The following is a 19,016-nucleotide window of genomic DNA, read 5'->3' as shown; positions in this document are numbered from 1 at the left end:
CCAACCAGACATGAAAAACTTAGGAGAGAATCATTTCCAGTCATTGCTTAATCCTCAATAGAGAATATAGTGCTGGAAAATCAGGTTTCTAACAAAAAGTTTAATTCTATTCTTGGTATTTCAACTTCCTCCTCCCTTACAGTTATTTCATTCAGTGAGCACATACTCATTAAGCTTTAGCTAAATGCCCAACTAAAGAAGTGGGCAAGAGCAATACGGTTCCTGCCCTCAGAGGCCCAACAATTGGTCTGGAAGAATGATCATCAAACATCCAAACACGATGTGTGATAAAGTTGGTAAGCATCACGTCAGGGAGGGAGCAAGATCCAAGGAAGTTGATGTATTGGATCAGGAGTCAGGAAAGATTTTGAAGGTGTTTTTTTAAGCACCGACCTACAAGATAAGTGGAATTTGGCTAAAATGCTGAGGGAAAAATGATGGTGATGGTGGCTAAGAGTGCCAAAGAATAGAAGCAGCACCCTGAAGGCACAGAGCATGGTACATTTGAGGAACTAAGACATCTATTCCAGCTGAAGGAAAGTAAGGGATCTCAAGAAAAGAGAAGTGAAGTTTTAATTGCAAATCATGGACCAAGTCACATAGCACTTCATGCTAAGGGCATTAAGAAGTTAACAGATTGTTTCAAATGAAGGGAAACACGGGGTGTCGGAGTGGCTCAGTCACTTGAGCTTCCGACTTCAACTTCGGCTCAGGTCATGATCTCACAGTTAGTGACTGAGCCCCTCATCAGGCTCTGTGCTGACAGCTCAGAGCCTGGAGCCTGCTTTGGATTCTGTGTCTCCCTCTCTCTCTGCCTCTCCTCTGCTCGTCTCTCTCTCTCTCTCTCTCTCTCTCTCTCTCTCTCTCTCTCTCTCTCTCTCTCAAAAATGAATGAATGTTAAAAGAATTTTAAATGAAAGGAAAACATAAAACAAAATAAAACAATGATCCAATCGGTATTCTCTACATCTGTCTAACTGCTACTTGGGAAACTGACTGGAGGCTGGTAAGACTAGGAAGGGAAAACGGTTGCTGCAAAAATTCAGGTTAGAAATAATCATTATTTTGCTGAAAATTAGCCTAACATAGGGAGACAGTCCTCTCCGTAAGTACCTAACAATCTGACTCAAATGCTTCCAGTCAATCTTAAGGGGGGGGGGGGGGGGGGAGAGGGTGAACTTTAATAACCCAACCTACTTACATACTTTTGATGGCCTTTCAATGCCTAGAGGACAGAGCCCAACTCTTTGGCACCCAGTCACAATCTGGCCCAGTGTGCCTTCTTCACGTCATCCCTGCCATACCACCTGCTCCAACTGTAATCTCCTCTGTCCCAAACACCTTTCTGATTCTTCCCTACTCAACAACTTCTAACCAGAGAATCATTAACTCCTCTCCAGGTTAGTCAGGCTAAATGTATCCTTTGTGTTTCCATTTTCCATGGTACTTCTACCTATTATACTAATGGAATAGTTGTCACCTTACATTATTGATGATTCTATGTATTTGTCTTCCAAGCAGATTATTTGTGTTTGAGGGCAGGGACACTACTTTATTTATATTTGTATTCCAGGCACCTAGTATGGTGTGTATAACTTAATGCCTGCTAAATTAACATATATCAACTTCATGTGCAACCTATAGCCACGATGTCTGAAACAAGAAAATGCAAAACAAACAAACAAATAGTGGGACAGATGTCATAATCTTAAGTATGCTAAGAGCATGAGAAAAACACAACACAGTATGTGAGCCTAGAGGAACAATACTCAAAGATTCAAAATATTAAAAATTACTAACTTACTGGGCCCAGATGATGTGATTAGCTAATACTTTTAAATGAGATGAGGACATGGGGCGCCTGGGTGGCTCAGTCAGTTGAGTGTCCGACTTCGGCTCAGGTCATGACCTCACAGTTTGTGAGTTTGAGCCCTGCATCAGGCTCTGTGCTAACCGCTTGCTCTGAGCCTGGAGCCTGCTTCAGATTCTGTGTCTCCTTCTCTCTCTGCCCTTCCCCTGCTCACGCTTTGTCTCACTCTGTTTCTCAAAAATAAATCAATGTAAAAAAATTTTTTTTAAAAATCTTAAAAAAAAATAAATGAGATGAGGACACAATGCCTAGATGCTTATGCTGACTTTTTGCTATCATATATAACTGTGATTCTGCTATACTGAAACAGAGTATAGAGAAAGTATCAAACTTTCAAAAAATGAAATGCTTGGTATAAATAATACAAGCATTAATACCCATATACTTTGAGAGTAACGGCTATTCTCATGTTACAACTTTTTAAACTCAGGCACAGAAACATTAAGTAACTTACTCAGGGATACAAAGCTGGCAGAGAGCAAAACAGGTTTGCACACAGATCTTAATGATCCAAACTCCATGCTCTAATCACTGAACATACTCAGGGCAATCCCTGTACCCTGTTTAGCTAAAAGCACCATGAAGTCAGGAACTATGTCTATCTTATTCATCATTGTATCTCTGAGGCCTATTAGAGGGCTTACCCAGGTCTCTAGGGCTCTATAAACTCTTGAAGACATACGTAATTTGTTTGTGTATGCAAATAGAATTTCTCTAGAGAGAAGGTCAATAAAAACAGGTGACACTTATTAACAACTTACTGTAAATCAAGTAGTGTTTTAGATGCATTATCTCATTCTATGAAAACAACAGCAGCAACAAAGAATACATAGTGGGTACTTAATGTGTGCCAAATCATTGTTCTAAATGTTTTCATGTATTAACATATATAATCAGTATACCAAGTCTATAAGATAGGTATTATAATCCCATACACTTCAAAAATGAAAAAAGATGGACTTGCCCACGTCCCCTCCTCCCTACTCCCCTATTAGTAAATGGTAGGGCAGGGATAAAAACCTCTCTACATGAAACAAAGCCTTCTTTCTTGGCTTATATGCCGTGAGTTGGTCATCCTCAAAGACCTTCATGTCCATCAAAATGTTAAGAAAAATCACAAAAAAAGAAAAAGACAATGAAGTCCTTATGCATTTTCCAGAAAACCATTTTGATAAAACCAATGGTTTTCATGGCAACACAACATCAGAGGCTATGAGCTAATTCTCCCATGCAGAGATCATACTGTGCCATTATGTATTAAATATAAGTTAAGAAGTATAGGCAATAGGGCAGATCTGTTCTTAAAGGTGTATCCATAATGAATGGGCACAATAGTATTGAGTTACAAAGGCACTTAGTTTCACAAGCACATCTGTATACATACAGCTCCCAATACATCAGGAGCAGGGTTTCTATGAGCCCTTACAGACTTGTGACTCAGAAAAGTACCTTCCCTAGGTAACACTCAGATGAAAGCAAAGGAACATAGTTTGGCCTGCAGGGTGGGATCAAGGTTTCAGTGCTCACGTCCCCTTCAGTTGGTTATCCCTGTGCAGTGAGCAACCCGATGACCCCGTAGAGCAGCCATTGTTATTCTCATGGCCTAGAGCCATGGGGACTGGATTTGAATCCCCAGTTTTATCACCTGGACATGTGTAACTTTAGTGGAGTTTTTAAATGTCTCTGTGCTTCATTTTTCCCATTTGAAAATGGGGACAATATTAGTATGAACTACAGAAATTTGTTTAAAGAATATACGAGAAAGAAAAAAAACGCATATAAATAACTTATAACAGTTTATAGCACATACTAAGAATTCAGTATTAGCTAAATATATATATTACACATACATGTAAGTATATATTATATATATTCTTGATATTCCTAAACAAGTTGTCCAGCTGTAAGAGTAAGCCATTTTTGAAACACTCCTTGTGTCTGTGTATGAGCTGATCAATATTAGCAGGTGACAGTTCCTATGTGGAGAGCGAACAGAACGGATTCTACCTGAAGGTATCATTGCACATCTGGTTATTTTGTTTGCATCTATAGCTTAAGGATCTAAAGCTATGATATCTCGTCTAAAATTGAGCTTTCATTTCCAGGAGTGTGAAACCTCTTTAACGAAGGTGGCAAACATGTAAGTCAAGAGCAAAAAATCCCAACAGCAACTACAAGGCACACCAGAGCCACATGTTTGTGAGCCAGGAATTCTCACTTACCATGTATCAGCATCTCTAGCCATTTAGTAAATGGAAAGATAGTAGCAAATGCAGTGGTATCATTTACAAGCTCAAAATGAGATGGTATTTTGAAATGCAGTCAAGTCCTTTTCTACCTTCTTATATTTTTAAAACAAAATTCTCAAGCTCTCCAAATCAGATGTTCCAAGACTGGTTTATATAATTTCCAAATTATAAAACTCCAACAAGGAGGAATCAATTTTTCTATCAGATTGGCAACATTTTAAATACACCAATATTATCCAGTGTTGGCAAGAGCATAGCAAATACGCTGTGGGTACTTAAGAAGTTTCCTTGCAGTATCTATTGAATTTGAAGTGAACATCCCCCTAGAGCCAGCAATTCTCTTCTCAGAATAAATCTTCTGCAGTACCCTCGCAAAGATAATGTACACAGACATTCACTGCATCACTATTTGTAAGATCAAGGTTTCAGTCCTCACTTCCCCCTTACCTGGTCACCTCTGCGCAGTGAACAACCCTACGACCAAGTGAATATTCTGTGATATGGTGGCTGGCTACACTGGGTAGATACATTAAGAAAAGAAGAATCTTCATATATTGACAGAGAAATATTTGATAAATATTAACTGAAAAATAAACTTCAAAACACTGGTATGATATTGATATGAGCCATTAGCCAATCTTTTGCAATAATGAAAGAAAAATTCCTGTGGTCACACACATGAAGGGACACAAACCCAACTATCAATGGCAGTTACACATATGAAGTGGAATAGGGAAGGGGGGTCACTTTATATTTTACTATAATATTCATGTTGTTTTATAAGCAAGTACTATTTTCAGAATTCACAGAAATAACAAAAAATTTCAAAGAAATGGGGCACTCAAAACCAAAATTATTTGCATGAGGGTATTAAAAAAAAAAAGCTTAGCAATCCCCCCAAAATTTGCACTGTCCCATATGCTTAGATAACAACTACAGAGTAAAAGGCTTAAAAGATCTTAATAGACCCATATAGTACTTTAAGCATTGTACTACCCTCCTAAAGCATGTTGAGAAAAATTACATATTTGTAGGCCCATAAATGGAGCTTAGGAGAAATGGAAAGAGAACAATGGCTCTCAATTTCCATTCCAGTTGTTTTTTTTTTTTTTTTTAAGTAATCTTTACACCCAGTGAGGGGATGGAACTCAGGACCCTCAAGACCAAGAGTCACATGCTCCACCAACAGAGCCAGCCAAGAACCCCTCTTCTCCACTTTGAAAAGAGAAAACTGAGTAGTTTAGCAACACTCACACCTCTGTCTCCTCTTCCCCCAGGGAGGAGCCAACCCTACTGGGCCACTGACTTCAACACACAATAATATATCAGGTGGCTTGATGATGTGTCCACAAAAGAGGAAAAACAGAGAAAGGTGTGGTGAGAGGGTGGGAACTGCGGGATTATTATGTAAAAGTAGGGATAGCAGGAAAGGAAGAGTATTTTAATGAGGAGTAAATGTTTGTGAAGAGGGAGAAGATACAGATAAAACGGATGGAAAAGTGGGAAAAGGAACAGAACAAAACCAGGAAATGTTGCTATCTATGAGGTGGTAAGCTTTCAGGACAACCCTTTAGGTTTAGAGCTTCTGTATTCTATGCTCTCCAGCCCTTGTTGTCAAATGAAAGTTTACTGAAGACTGCAGGTTGGAGAGGGGGGTCCTTGGACTTTTTTGAGCAAGCCTTAGTAACAGGCTCATCAGGTATGAAGCACATACTATATTCAATTCAAAGATCACATCACGTGCTGGCTTATTCTCCTTAGACACGGAAGCACTCAAATGGCGCAGTGTTCAAACAAGCTTGCAAGGGATCTCTGCCCAAAGGAAGCAAAATTGGTTTAGATAGAATTTTATATATTCATGTACATATATAGTTATACCTATCTATAGTTATAGATAGATATTAACTACAACTATTGATATATATTACAGATAACTATAACTATAGATCTATAGATTATAGTTATATCTATAGATCTATAGATTATCTATAGTTGTATCTATAGATCTATAGATTATCTATAGTTGTATCTATAGTTATAGATACAACTATATATGTATGTTTCCCATATAATCTCCCAGCAGCCTCACCGGAAGATGCCCACTCCCAAAACGTCTCTATGGGAGAACTGAGTGAGACTGGAGCAAGGCGGTGGGATGATGCTCCAGGACCAAGCACCTCCCCACAAACCTCAGGGGCTCGTAGATATCCATTTGCCCTGGCCTTGCCCCAGGCCAAGGTGGGGGGGGGGGGGGGAACAAAAACAAAACTCCACCGAAGCCCCCGGAGACCTGGCAACCATGTGACCCGCCGACGACACCAAAGCTTTGTCTCCCAAACAAATCCAACTTTTTTCTTTACTTTTTCTGGGTGAGCGGCTTGCGCGTGCCCCCCACCGCCCCTCCTGCAACCCTTCCTTCTTCCCTCCACCGCAGGCCGGGGGAGGCCTCGAGGTATCTCCTTTCATCCCTGCCTGGCGTAGGAATCCCAAGGCTCAGCCGCTCGCGGGCGGGCGGGCGGGCGCCCCTCCTTCAGCAGCCCGAGGGGCCCCGAGACTCCTCCCGCCCGACACCGGCCGGGGGCGGTGGACTCGGGCTCGGCCCCCGGCGCGCGCGGCGCGGGCAGAGAAACTTACCTGCGCGGAGGCGCTCCCGGAGCTCCCGCGTCGCAGTCAGCTGCGCCGCAGCCGCCGCATCTCCCGGCGGCACGTTCCCCCCACCCACCCCAGCAGCGGCGTCCCGTGCCGCACTTTTCCGAGCCTGGGAAGTTGGCTGAAAGCGCGGAGGTGGGAGGTGGGGGTGGGGCTGGGGGGAGCTGGGAGAGGAGCTTAAGGATTTTGTGGTTTGTTTGTTTGTTTGTTTGTCTTGATCTCTAGCAAAGACTTTTGACCGTATGCTGAAGGATATTAGTTTTGCTCAATGGCGACAAGGCAGCGGCCTGACTCTCACCGAACGATCGATTTACTAAACAAACTGAAACGTGGGTGGGGATGTTAAACAGTAACCAGCAGCCTCAATGAAAACTGAAAGCGGCGAGGCCGCCACCGCCTCGGCGCGCGCATTTCCCTGTTCCCAAGGCCCCTGGGTGACCGGCGGGCGGGCCAGCAAGCCCCGAACCCCGGCCTCCCGTTGACCGTAGTGGCTCACCGGGGCCTCCCCGAGGCCGCCCGGAGGTAACTGCCACACGCCACATGCCTAAATTCCCACCATCAGGGTGAGGCCCTCCAACGCTTGACCGTTTGGAGTCCTCGCCAGCCTCCCGCACTGGGGGAGCCCCACCAGCTTCCGCGCCCGGCCCGCACCGCGGGCACCGTCCTCTCCCGGTCACGCCTAGTCTAGGGCGGTGTCAACCTTGAGGCAGTGCGTTTGGACCCACGTTGGTGGAGAAAGCCTGCTGACCCCAGAATGCAGATATAATTCTGAGCCAATGAGGTCCAGAAAAGGGCCGGAAGTATTATTGAAGGGAACTGAATAGGTTCCTAGGGACAGCACTGCGGCCACACCACTAGGGGAAGCCGCAACCATTTCATTAATCTGCACCTTGGCCGCTGGGGTTAACTTCTGCCCGGATGGTTGTGGCCACCTTGCTCAGCAAGAGTTCTGGGAAGAGGTGGGAGACTAGTTTCCCCTTCCCCTGCCTACCCAGCCACCTGTGGATTCAGTCATTAAGTACCTCTTTACATATGTATCTGATGGAAAGCTTTCTTTCTCCCTCTCAAACCCTAGGCGCCTTCTCAAGCTTTAGACTTCACGAAATGATGCTCAGAGCCTTTCGGCACTTGCTGGTCATCTGGGTCAGGCTTTTGTTCACTAGGCAATATAGCCCAAAAACTGTGGCTTTAAAAAAACATCTCAACAATTTAACTTGGTGGTTTCGGGAATGAATGACTTCAGGTCAAACAAGTAATTATCCTCATGAGATAAATAGTTACTTAATCCGTAAGGTTTTTCTTTTCCGACCAGGGGGGTGGCGGTTATTTTAAGACTGTAATAACAATGCCAAGGAGATCAAAGAGCTAGGTATTTTTTTCTTTTTCTTTTTAGATCGGGCTTACAAAACTTTCTCAGTTTCCTCCTTCTGAATCTCTTGCTCAAAGGCTCTTTTAAAAACAAGTAGTTGGTTGTTTTAGAAATCAGAACAAAGGAGAGAAATCATATACTATTTTCTTTAAATCGACCCTCTTGAGCAAAACACATTCTTTGGGTCCTTGTTGCCCACGCGGTGTGCAAACCGAGTCACCAAAGCGGCCTCTGTCCACGTGGGCTCCAGGAAACCGTCCAGAGACAGTTGAGGCAGAAGGGTAACAATTAACGGCTCATGCTTGTTACACAAGTCTTTCATAGGTGTGCTGTTTAAAGATCACCTGTGGACATTCTCCTTAAAACTATTCCCAGATCCTTAGTGAATATTGTCATATCATATGTGAAAATATAAATATACTTCCCACAAAACGCTGACAGTCTGAAGACAAATTCTCCGTCCCCATTCACGGGAGCTTTAATGCTTACCTGACATCCCATCCGTTATTCCCAGCAGAGAAGCCATATTTTAGTTCAAGAGTCTCCGTTTACTTCACTACTAACAATGTGTGATGTGAATGGGTTCGGTTTGGGGTGATCAATTCGTCATCGATGTGTAGTAGATTCACTGATCTACCAGGAAATGATCATCACCATGTTCTGTGTTCACAGTTATTTTGACACAACATGTAGAACCTTTGCCAGAGAATTTGGTCACAAGGATTTTGACTAGCGGTGAGAGAAATGACAGTGCAATTAAAGAAGTATAAACTCTGTTAAGACTTAGTTATTATTTAAAGGAGGCACTGCATTTGTTTAATTTAGAAAAATCTCCAAGAGTTTCTGTAGCACGGCCAAACCTGCCTCGCCCACTGCAAGAAGGGGGTGGCTTCAGATGACTAAACAAACAAACAAACAAACAAACAAAAAAGGACCTTAAGAGCTAAAGGAAGGTAGGAGAAGTTGGCTCAGCAGTCTTTACTAGAATAGCCAATGCCAACTGACAAAACTTTAGAGCATCACTTATATTGTCCCTGAAACTAATTTACTACAAGTTTTCATGGCATGGGTTTATGATGCTGAAAATGAAAAATGTGTTCTACAGAGAGTTGTCCCTGATGCACTGAGGAGGGTGTGGGAGGAACACAATGATAGAGAAGAGATAAGGATAAATGTTAAGGGAAGGGTTCTCAGAAGACAAGTTCTGTTTCAATATTTAGCGTTTAGAAGGAGACTATACACGTGTATTTCTCACATCTACTCTTTCAACCTAAAACTAAGCAGAAAATGTAGAGTCAACACCCCTTTGCTTCACTTTCCTGTTAAGTGTCTCATTTAGCCTCATTTTTCCGCTTGGAACATCTTTTTTAGACCGTTGTCTTGTTTTGTTTTGTTTCTTTTTCCCAGCGGCACCTGATCATCTTGATAAGAGCTCCGGTTTTTTTCCCACGAGCGGTTCTGATACTATTAATTAAAGCAGAAGCCACGGGCAGAGCTCTCAGGAGGTGGGGAGAGTGCCGGCAGGCGCGGGGAACCTCGAGCGGAAAAGTGCTCCAGATTTCAGCAGAGACCCCATTTCGGAGGGCAGCTCCACTCCCCTCGCCCTGCACATAACACCATCACAGGACCCAAACGGGAACTGCCCTCTTCCTCTCCACCTCTGCTGACCTGGTTAAGCACCAGCCCCTCCACGATCGCAGTCACACCCACACTGCAGCCGGCCATCGCACGCACGGGCGCAATCAGTGGGGATTACCAACCACCCTCACGCGCGTTTGCACCCAGGATATTAAAAAAAAAAAGAAAAAGAAAAAAGAAGGAAAAGGAGAAATCAAAAACTCATACAATTCTCCACCTGCTGGTCCTTTCTGGATTTGGGCAAAGCCCAGTGACCCCTTCCAAGGTCCTCGTAATGTAAAGGACCGCGGGCGGGATGTGGCCACGGGGACTCAGGTGAAATTAAAGACTCTGGAGCGGCGCTAAACGCGTCCCCAACAAAACCGTTGGAGTTGTGTTTGACCCTGGGGGCGAAAGCACCGGTAAAGCAGCCTACGCCAGAATTTCAAAAACTCCCTGGAGGCCACTGAATGTTTTATGCATCAGAAGAGAAGGCCAGGATTCCGGTCACTGGGACTGGGAGCGGGGGAAGGGCTCTGTCAGCAAGGTCGGGGGTGGGGGTGGAGGCGGGAACAGCCCTGAAGCCAGCGAGGCCTCGGGTGCAGGGCCGCTCGCTGCCCCCGTCCTTTTTAGGGAAAGAACAGCCTTTTTGCTCCCTAGAGCAGCCCAAAGCGAGGGCACAGATCGCCGGAGCTGTAGAGCTGCAGGCTCCCGCCCCCAGGAAGGGGAATGTTGAGCCATTTCATCTCCTCCGACCCTGCACAGTTAGCCTCCAGCTAGGTCTGCGCCTTGGGCCTAGAGCGGTAGGGGATTGTGACTTCGATTCTGGGCTTTGGTACCCTCGTCAGCCATCTGATTTGCCAGACTTTTCATGGAACACCCACTTTTAATGCCTTGAATTTAACGTGGTAAAACAAAACCAGTAGAACAGACAGACTGAATACAGAGGAGGGATTCATGAGCATCTGTCCAGCATCTGTCCAGCAGCACCAACACCAACACCGTGCAGATAGATCCTAAAAAGCCACTTCCAGAACCTTGCCTGGCCCTTTTGGGGGAGTCAGGTTCTTAAAAACAGTTGGGAAAAGGCATAGCCTCCAGGGCCAGGCACCCTGCTTGGTCACACACTGATCCAGATAAAAATTAGTCCTTATTCTATGCTCAAGTCACAGACCAGGAGCACCCGGAGTAAGCCCTTGTAAGTAAGGCCACAGGAGTGTCTCCAGACTACCTCACCTGTGAACATAAATAAAGCCAACATTTCAGATATAATGTCTAAATTGAAACTGCACTGCTTGTGTTACTAATTTGGCTGAGACACTATGAAAATCCAACCTTAAATGATTCTCAGCATCAACCTTCCAAACGTTTTCCCCCTGCCAAAATAAAAAGCAAACTGCTAGGCTGGATCTCTTTTCCCCACCCCCTCTCTTTGTAGATTTCCTACTGAAGTATTGATTGCCAAGGTCTCTCTCTGCAAGATTTGCAAACTTTTACAGTCATTTATGGTGCAATAAAAAAGAAGTGATATGAGCATGCTAGTTCAAGGTGTAATGCAAAGATGTATTTGGTGCCCTTGGCAACTATCTGTGGGACTTGTTTGTCTTTGCAGAACACGCCCTTCTCTGCAATGAACCCCTCTGTAACAAAGATTGGCCCTTTACATTTCCAAGGCCTTGACCCCTCAGTGGAAAGGCACACGTGTTCAAACCAGAAAATTTGATTATTTCAACTTCGTTTTAAACCAGGGGGGAAAAGTTCTAATCAAAACTGTGGGGCAAAAAGAAAAAGAATTTTTTTAACGTTCCCTACATCCCTACCATCTCCTATCATAAAGAAAAAAAAATCAATTACCAAGTTATAACATAATCTCTAACTGCCCCTTGCAAAACAGGGATCCACGGATCCTTCCACTGAGAGAAAATAAAAGGATTGAGATCACAGAGAGACAACACACTCTTTTAGGTTGTATGTGCCCAAAGGAGGGGAAAAAAATCTCAAACATTTTACATAAGAATACATGTCTAGTTATGTATAGATCTGTTGTTATATTTTAGTTTTATAGTTTTTCAATAAAGAAAACAAACATGCAAGAGGGCTGTTTTACTCTAACTGTAGATAGAAGCTTTATACCCCTTCACAGGTTTTACCAGTTCTTTTTTTTTTTTAAGACTATGTGTAGGAGATGAGTGGGAAAAGTAAAAAAGAGTCTAATTTCTAAAATTTCGTACTTTGAACCAAATCGGTTTTCTCATCTAGTGCTGCAAATAAGAATAGCAGACACATAGCTTCTGAAAGGTATTCAGAATCCTATACCTGCCATCTAGTGGGCATAAAAGAAAATGCTGATTGAAGACATCCTTTAAAGTCTCCTCTAGCTGTTTTCTTATTTGTAAACAAAACAAGTCTAAGAAATGAACAAGAAAATTTAAAGCTGAAGGAAAGGAAATAAATAATTGTATTATATTGGGGACTTTGTAGCATAATCATTCAATTGAACTCCATTTCCTTTTGTTTTTAGTAATCATTAAGGTTACTGAGCTTTGCGAAGATAATCATTTTATTATTATACTCGTTTTTCTTCTGCATATCCTCTTCACATAGATTTTATGTTGTTTTCTTTTGGATTAATCTCACTATCAGTTTTGGTTTCAGTTGATATTTAAATTTTTAAAAAAATTGAAAAGGAAGCTAATATCTTTCCTATTTGGATTCTTAAATTAACATCTTCCATTTTGCAAGACAATAAGAGAAAAGAAAGGAAGGAAAGAAAAAAATAGAGAAGATAAAGTTAATTATATTTATACACTTGCTTTTGATGCCTTGTTACAAGTATTACACTTCTCTAAAAACTGACTTCACAAAGTATCAAAAACAGGACAGGTTAAAATCTATTTGGTTATGGCAACTTATATTTTCTTGAGGTTCGCACTATAAAATATTGAAAAAAAATTTTACATTGAAAGTTTTTGACAAGTAAGTTTATCGAAAAAAAAAAGAAAGTTTGCTGAATAGAATAGTCATTAAAAGATCATCATCATATTTTAATGATAGCTGACTTGTGTGTGTGTGTGCTTACATTGTGCCAGGCACAGTTTTATGGGCTTTCAGTCAGTTAACACTTGAGTGCTTACAACAACCTTAGAAGATTTGTATTATTAACACAATTTTATAGGTGAGAAAGCTGAGGATCAGAATTATAAAGCTGGTAAGTGCAGAGCTGATATGGTTCCAGAGTCAAGGCTGGCATCTTTCAGGTCATACTGCCTCCCATAGAGAAAAGTGGCAAGAAGAGACCATCGAAGTTCATGTTATGGGATACAGTGGATATAAAATACATCCAAAAGAAACATTTGTTTGAATGCTAAAATTTGGTCTGCAGAATATTGGACATCCAAATGAAAAGAAAAAAAAATTAGCACTCACAAACATCAAGTACTAAAAAAACATATTGTTGTGAGTAAATAACATATTCATTCACCTCATCTGTTGAGTATAATTTTTGACAGATACGCAAACCTTTTCTGTAGATTTGTCCTATAGTTTATGTCCACAGGTTCCTTAATTTCAAGTAATGAAGTTACCAATGCTAAGCAAAACAGTGCATGAAAAGCCCTCCAACATACTGCCAAAGATTTATCCCTGAATTTAACTGGCGTTGTCAGCTCAATTATCTTCCTTCCTTACCTCATGCTAATTTCAAATTTCATTTCCTAAACAAAACATATATACATTCCAAACATACTTTATCTTTTTTCTAATTACGCAAAATATTCTCCTCTTTTCAGGGCAGCTACTTTATAAATATGACTTAGTTCAGGAGTCAAGAATCTTAAATCATCACAATTAATGTATTCAAATTCTCTGCATATGGCTGTGACATGAGAACAAGGTTGGTATATTGGTCATTTTAGAAACTGTAGATGAATGATTAGTCTTTGATCCAAAGTGTGTTCTGCTTTGGTTTGTTTGTTTTAATCCCTAAGATTTGAAATATTAATTATTAAGTAGCACTGTATTACCTAGGTATGAATTAAAAGTAGTGAATGTTTTCAAAAGCTGATAGCAGCTGGCTTGGGATTCCTGCCATGGTTTAATAACTCATAAATGAAGTCACCAGTTCTGCCTTCCTGATCTCTTGCATACCTCCAATCAAGATCAGACAACAAATAAAAGCTGGAGACTACAGCAGTCAGGCCCTTTGTATTTCTCCTGTGTATCCATGTAGATCTAAGTGCACCTTCCCCTTCCCAGGAATAAATACTGATATTGTCACAGGAAGAAGAGATTCAGCTCTCGTTTAAGGTTAATCCCATCACCTGTGTTCTTGATCCCACCCCTTCCTGTCTATGCCTGGCCTGTTCTATCAATTACTTCTTTTTCTTGTATCTTCAAACTCTGTCTCTCCAGTGGCTTCTTCCCTGAAGGCTATAAATATGTTTGTCTTACCAACAAACTAAAAAGTATGACAAAAAGAAAAGGAAGGAAGGAAGGAAGGAAGGAAGGAAGGAAGGAAGGAAGGAAGGAGAGAGGGAGGGGAAGGAAGGAAGGGAAGGGAAGGAAAGAAAGAAAGAAAGAAAGAAAGAAAGAAAGAAAGAAAGAAAGAAAGAAAGAAAGAGAAAGAAAGAAAGAAAAAAGGAGAGAAAGAAAGAAAGAAAGAAAGAAAGAAAGAAAGAAAGAAAGAAAGAAAGAAAGAGAAAGAAAAAAAAACAGAATTTGCTTTCTGATGAGCATTCACTCATTGTTATGCACATTGCCTTTTCTGTAAATGAATCTTTTCCTGTAGCCCCCTATCAAGTTCCCTCCAACAGTCTATCAGTTTTCCCCTCTGCACTACCTCAGTTTCCTTATATATATACCATACTTGTCTTATTTCTTCATCCCTTGAAGTTAATTTTTACATGTCTTTAATCTTGAAAACAGGTTTCGTGACTATTAGCAAATAAATTTGGCTTTCCCTATTAGAACGTTTTATTCTTCTATTATTATGTAATATGTATTTGAGGTTCCTTTTACATTTCCTTTCAATAAAATTTGAAGGTAGTAGTAGTTGCTTGCCCTTTGGCTGCCAAAGCCTTACCTCAGAAAGCACTTCATGCTCTAAATTTCTTCATCTTAGTCCATATAGATAAGCCGTTGGTGGACTATGAGAAACAAATTCATAATTACTGATAGTTTAATGATTTATTTCTTCCAAGACCATCTGCATTTTAATAGTACCAGACAAAGATTTTAATTTTTTGTTAACGCTTATTTATTATTGAAAGACAGAGTCAGAGCATGAGCAGGGGAGGGGCAGAGGAAGAGGGAGACACAGAATCTGAAGCAGGCTCAGGGCTCTGAGCTGTCAGTGCGGAGCCAGATGCGGGGCTGGAACTCACAAACCACAAGATCATGACCTGAGCTGAAATTGGACACTTAACCGACTGAGCCACCCAGGCGCCCCACCAGGCAAAGATTTTAAATCGAGGAACTAAACCTTGAATGGTGGAATTTCAGGCATCATCAAGAGTCAGGGCAGTGGGATTTCCCTTAAATTTAACCACATTTCTGACTATCTCTTTCTCGTATGCATAAGGTTATCAATGTTCCAATTTACACATTGCAGACATGGTAAATTAAAAAAAAAAAAAGGAACCAGTGAATTTTTGTGGAGCTGCTTGTCAAGTTCTGCAGATGCATTTGTGATTCTCTAAACATACTACCCCTACTATTACTATGTCTCCACAATTACTAATAATGGCAATAATCATTAATTAAAAATTGGGCAGAAAGAGAGGGAGAGAGAATCCCAAGCAGGTTCTATGCTGGCAGCGTGGAGCCTGACAAGGAGCTCAAACCCACGAACCTAAGATCATGACTTGAGCCAAAATCAAGAGTGGGACACTTAACCAACTGAGCCACGCAGGCACCCCCGTTTTATATATATATATATACACACACACATATATATGTGTGTGTGTATATGTGTATATATATATATGTACATGCATATATGTGTATGTATATATGTATATAAATATTTATTTATTTATTTATTTATTTATTTATTTATTTATTATTTGTGCCTTCACTCACCTTTAACCATACCCCAAATCTCATTGGCCTACGTTTCTTGAATTCCAGCTTTGTATTTCTATCTGCTTGGAATCTTCATCTGATTGTACCCTTACCATCACCTCAAATAAACTCACTGAAATATCCTCTCCCCACAAAATTCCTATTTCTGAGAAAGTTGCCACCCTTTTCCTTAGCATGTTTGCATGACACCTCAGAGTAATCTCCCTAATCCTTGTTCTTCATGGCCATTTACTCACAAACTTCTGGTGTTTTTCTTTACAAAAGCTTTTGTGTCTCTTTTCCCCTTCCATTAAATCAATGGAGTCATACATTAACCGGTTTCTTTGCCTTTAGTTTCTGCCTTTCCCAAGCCAACCAACATGCTGTAAGTGTATTTTTTTCCTACAAAAAAATTTACTTTGTTTATTAAGCTTTGTGTGTCCAATATTTTAAATGATATCTGAATAACTGGAAAGAACTCTTATTAAAACTTCTAACGGGAACACACATGGATGTTCACATCTGGTCCCAACTTTTTCTACAGCTTTTCCCCCTATATTAATTATATTAGGGTAGGCTGGGTGGCAGCAACACAAAAGGCCAAAATCTCAGTGGCATAATTACAAAAAAAAAAAAAAAAAGTAGTATACTTTCCATGTAAAGGCTGCTTCAGCGAAGGTGTGCTCTAAAAAAACGACAATTATCAGCGCTACTCAGAACTTGCGGCTCTCCATTTCAGCAAGATACCTCCATATTCACTACAGCATGAACTAGGAGAGACTGGAGAATCACTAAGGAGCTTTTCACTGCCTCAGCCTCAGACAGATACACATCCCTTTGTCCAGAAATAGCTACATGGCCCCACCTAACAGTGAATAACAAGGAATTGTAATTGTTGTGTGGGATGAAAAGAAAAAGATGAAATGGAACTCAGTAAACTCATGGTATTTGCCACTTCTTAAAAATAAAGCTTGGAACCATCCATCCCTTTGTATTGGTTGTCTCACTCTCCTGGAATATTTATTCCAATTCTCTTTTAAGGCATAACAATAAAAGCTCTGTACATTCAGGGGGGGGGGAAATGTTCCAATCACTATAATTCAGAGAGTTTTCTATTTTTCTTGAATTCTTATAGAAACATTTTTTTTCCTCTTTCTTTTGGTGCTATGATAACTATTGATGATAACTTCTGAATATTTCTTATTCTGTTTTCTGCACTTCCTGTATGTCCATAGGTAGGTGGGACCATGTAACTAGTCGTGAGCAGAAGCAGTGCCACTTGTGGGCTGATGCATTTAATTGATGCTAGGACATCCTTAAGAGCTTTCTTTCTCACTCATGATCCAGATAGTGGATCTTCCATCAGCCTGGGTTGCAAAAGGGAGTACAGTGCAGAATACAATCTGCAGCTGCTCCACTGGGGATATTTGTATAAGTGAGAGAAAAATCCTTGTTTTTAAGCTGAGATCTGTAGGTTTGTTTGTTAATGCAGTATAATCTAGCCAATTTTAACTGAAACAAGTTGGTACCAGTGGTAGGATGCTGCGTTACAGAGAAACTAAGACTGTAAAATATGTGGCAGTAGTTAAAGGGCTGGGCATACATTTATGGTGAGCAAACTGGTTTCAGAAACTGGGATCCACAAAGTGTGTCCGTAAAGCATTTTGTAAATTAGATTGTATTAACTTGGAAGTCAGATTATATGCCTAGTTAACTTGAGTGCTAGGAAACACGATCAGAAAGTAGTAGTTAGGTACAATGCCTGTTGCTGTTGAATATGTTTGACTATCACAAGAAAAAAGATGACTAAAAGGTGATTTTTCCGATTTATAAGAAGAACTGAAAGAGAACAAAAATGCTTAGGGACATGTAAATTTGGAAGATTCAAATATTTCTTAACTCCATAGAGTAAAAGATAAACTAGTATACCTATCACCAGGCAGGTGAGGAGGACACCATATTGGTTGGTGGATGGAATAGAGATAATCACTGGCACAAAATGGCTGAACAACTGCTCAAGACTTCACAAGAGGTGACCTGGAAAAAGCTTCCAGTGTAGGGGAATGTTATGGAACAGATGATCATGATTCAGGTATCCATAAAAATATGAAGGGAACAATGCCTAAAAGGACAGCCGAGGTCACTTATTTCTGTTCAGTTGTAGTCACATCATGCAGAAGAATGATGAGGGAGTGAGGGCATTTAACCAGCAGTTAGAAATTGAGTATGAAAGTCAAAGAGCTTACAAAAAGACCCTTATTACCTGTAGTAGAAATACAGTTACAATTGAGGGAAGGCTGAAGACTTAACTGGTAGAATTATAGGACATCAAACACATTTGAATGCACAGCCATGGCAACTCTGTTACATAAAGGTCAGGACACTATAAGGAAAAAAACCTTGAATCTTGAATCATGATACACATGATACTTGGAACACACAGCACAACTAGCTGGATGTCCTTAAGGCCATGTAAACCCCCTGGACCCTTTGGGGTTACAGAAGTGGCCCAGGCTTCTCTAGCAAGAGCTAGAAGATGCTGGAGAAAACTTTCCCAATCAAGAGAAAAAATGTTTTCCTTCCAGTTTAGAAGCTTCCCACATTTCCTTTCTGTATGCCAGGTTGGTAACCAGAATTAAATTCCAGTAAAACCCACACACCAGCTTATCTAACCAGAGGTGTGAGAGCAGACCCATTACCAGAAGATATATGGGTCATGTCACATGCCGCATGACTCGGAGGCAGCCAGCTTCATAGAACTGTGTATCAGCCTTCCAAAGGCACAACTGAAGCACCATGTTAGAAGAAACAGCTGCAAGCTTGGAGTGCCATCCTTCAAGAAAGGAGTATTTATCAAATCAGAGAACTCTACATGGTCTTATGTCTACACATGGAAAGATGCTGTGTCCAGGAATCAGGAAATGAGAGCAAAAGTGGCTTCTATATCATTCCAATGACCCAGTAAGAAATACAGTGTTTCCTATCCCCACAGCTCTGGTATCTGTAGGTTTGGAAGTTCTAGTACCTAAAGAGGTATACTCTTGAAGAGGACATAGCAACGTTCCTCTCGAACTACAAGTCATGGCTGCTATCAGAGCAGCTGGGATTCCTTGTTTCCAGGGGCCAGCAGATAAAAGGAATCATCCTGCTGGACAAATCCAGATTATCAGGAGAAGGTAAGGCTGCTTTTCCACCTGTAAAT

General features: G+C 41.1%; 1 protein-coding gene across 1 annotated transcript in view; it reads right to left on the bottom strand.

Annotated features, from left to right (window-relative positions):
* Positions 1-7,493, bottom strand: part of HNF4G (hepatocyte nuclear factor 4 gamma) — a 128,934-nt gene extending 121,441 nt beyond the window's left edge. Inside the window, exon 1 of the mRNA XM_023248474.2 lies at positions 6,754-7,493. The gene's annotated coding sequence lies outside the window, so the exon portion shown is untranslated. The remainder of the gene's footprint in view (positions 1-6,753) is intronic.
* Positions 7,494-19,016: the final 11,523 nt, after the last annotated feature.

The sequence above is a fragment of the Felis catus genome, chromosome F2 (assembly GCF_018350175.1).
Source record: "Felis catus isolate Fca126 chromosome F2, F.catus_Fca126_mat1.0, whole genome shotgun sequence".
NCBI classification, from domain to species: domain Eukaryota; kingdom Metazoa; phylum Chordata; class Mammalia; order Carnivora; family Felidae; genus Felis; species Felis catus.
The sequence above is the reverse complement of the archived record's forward strand: the minus strand, read 5'-3'. Positions and strand labels throughout refer to the sequence as shown.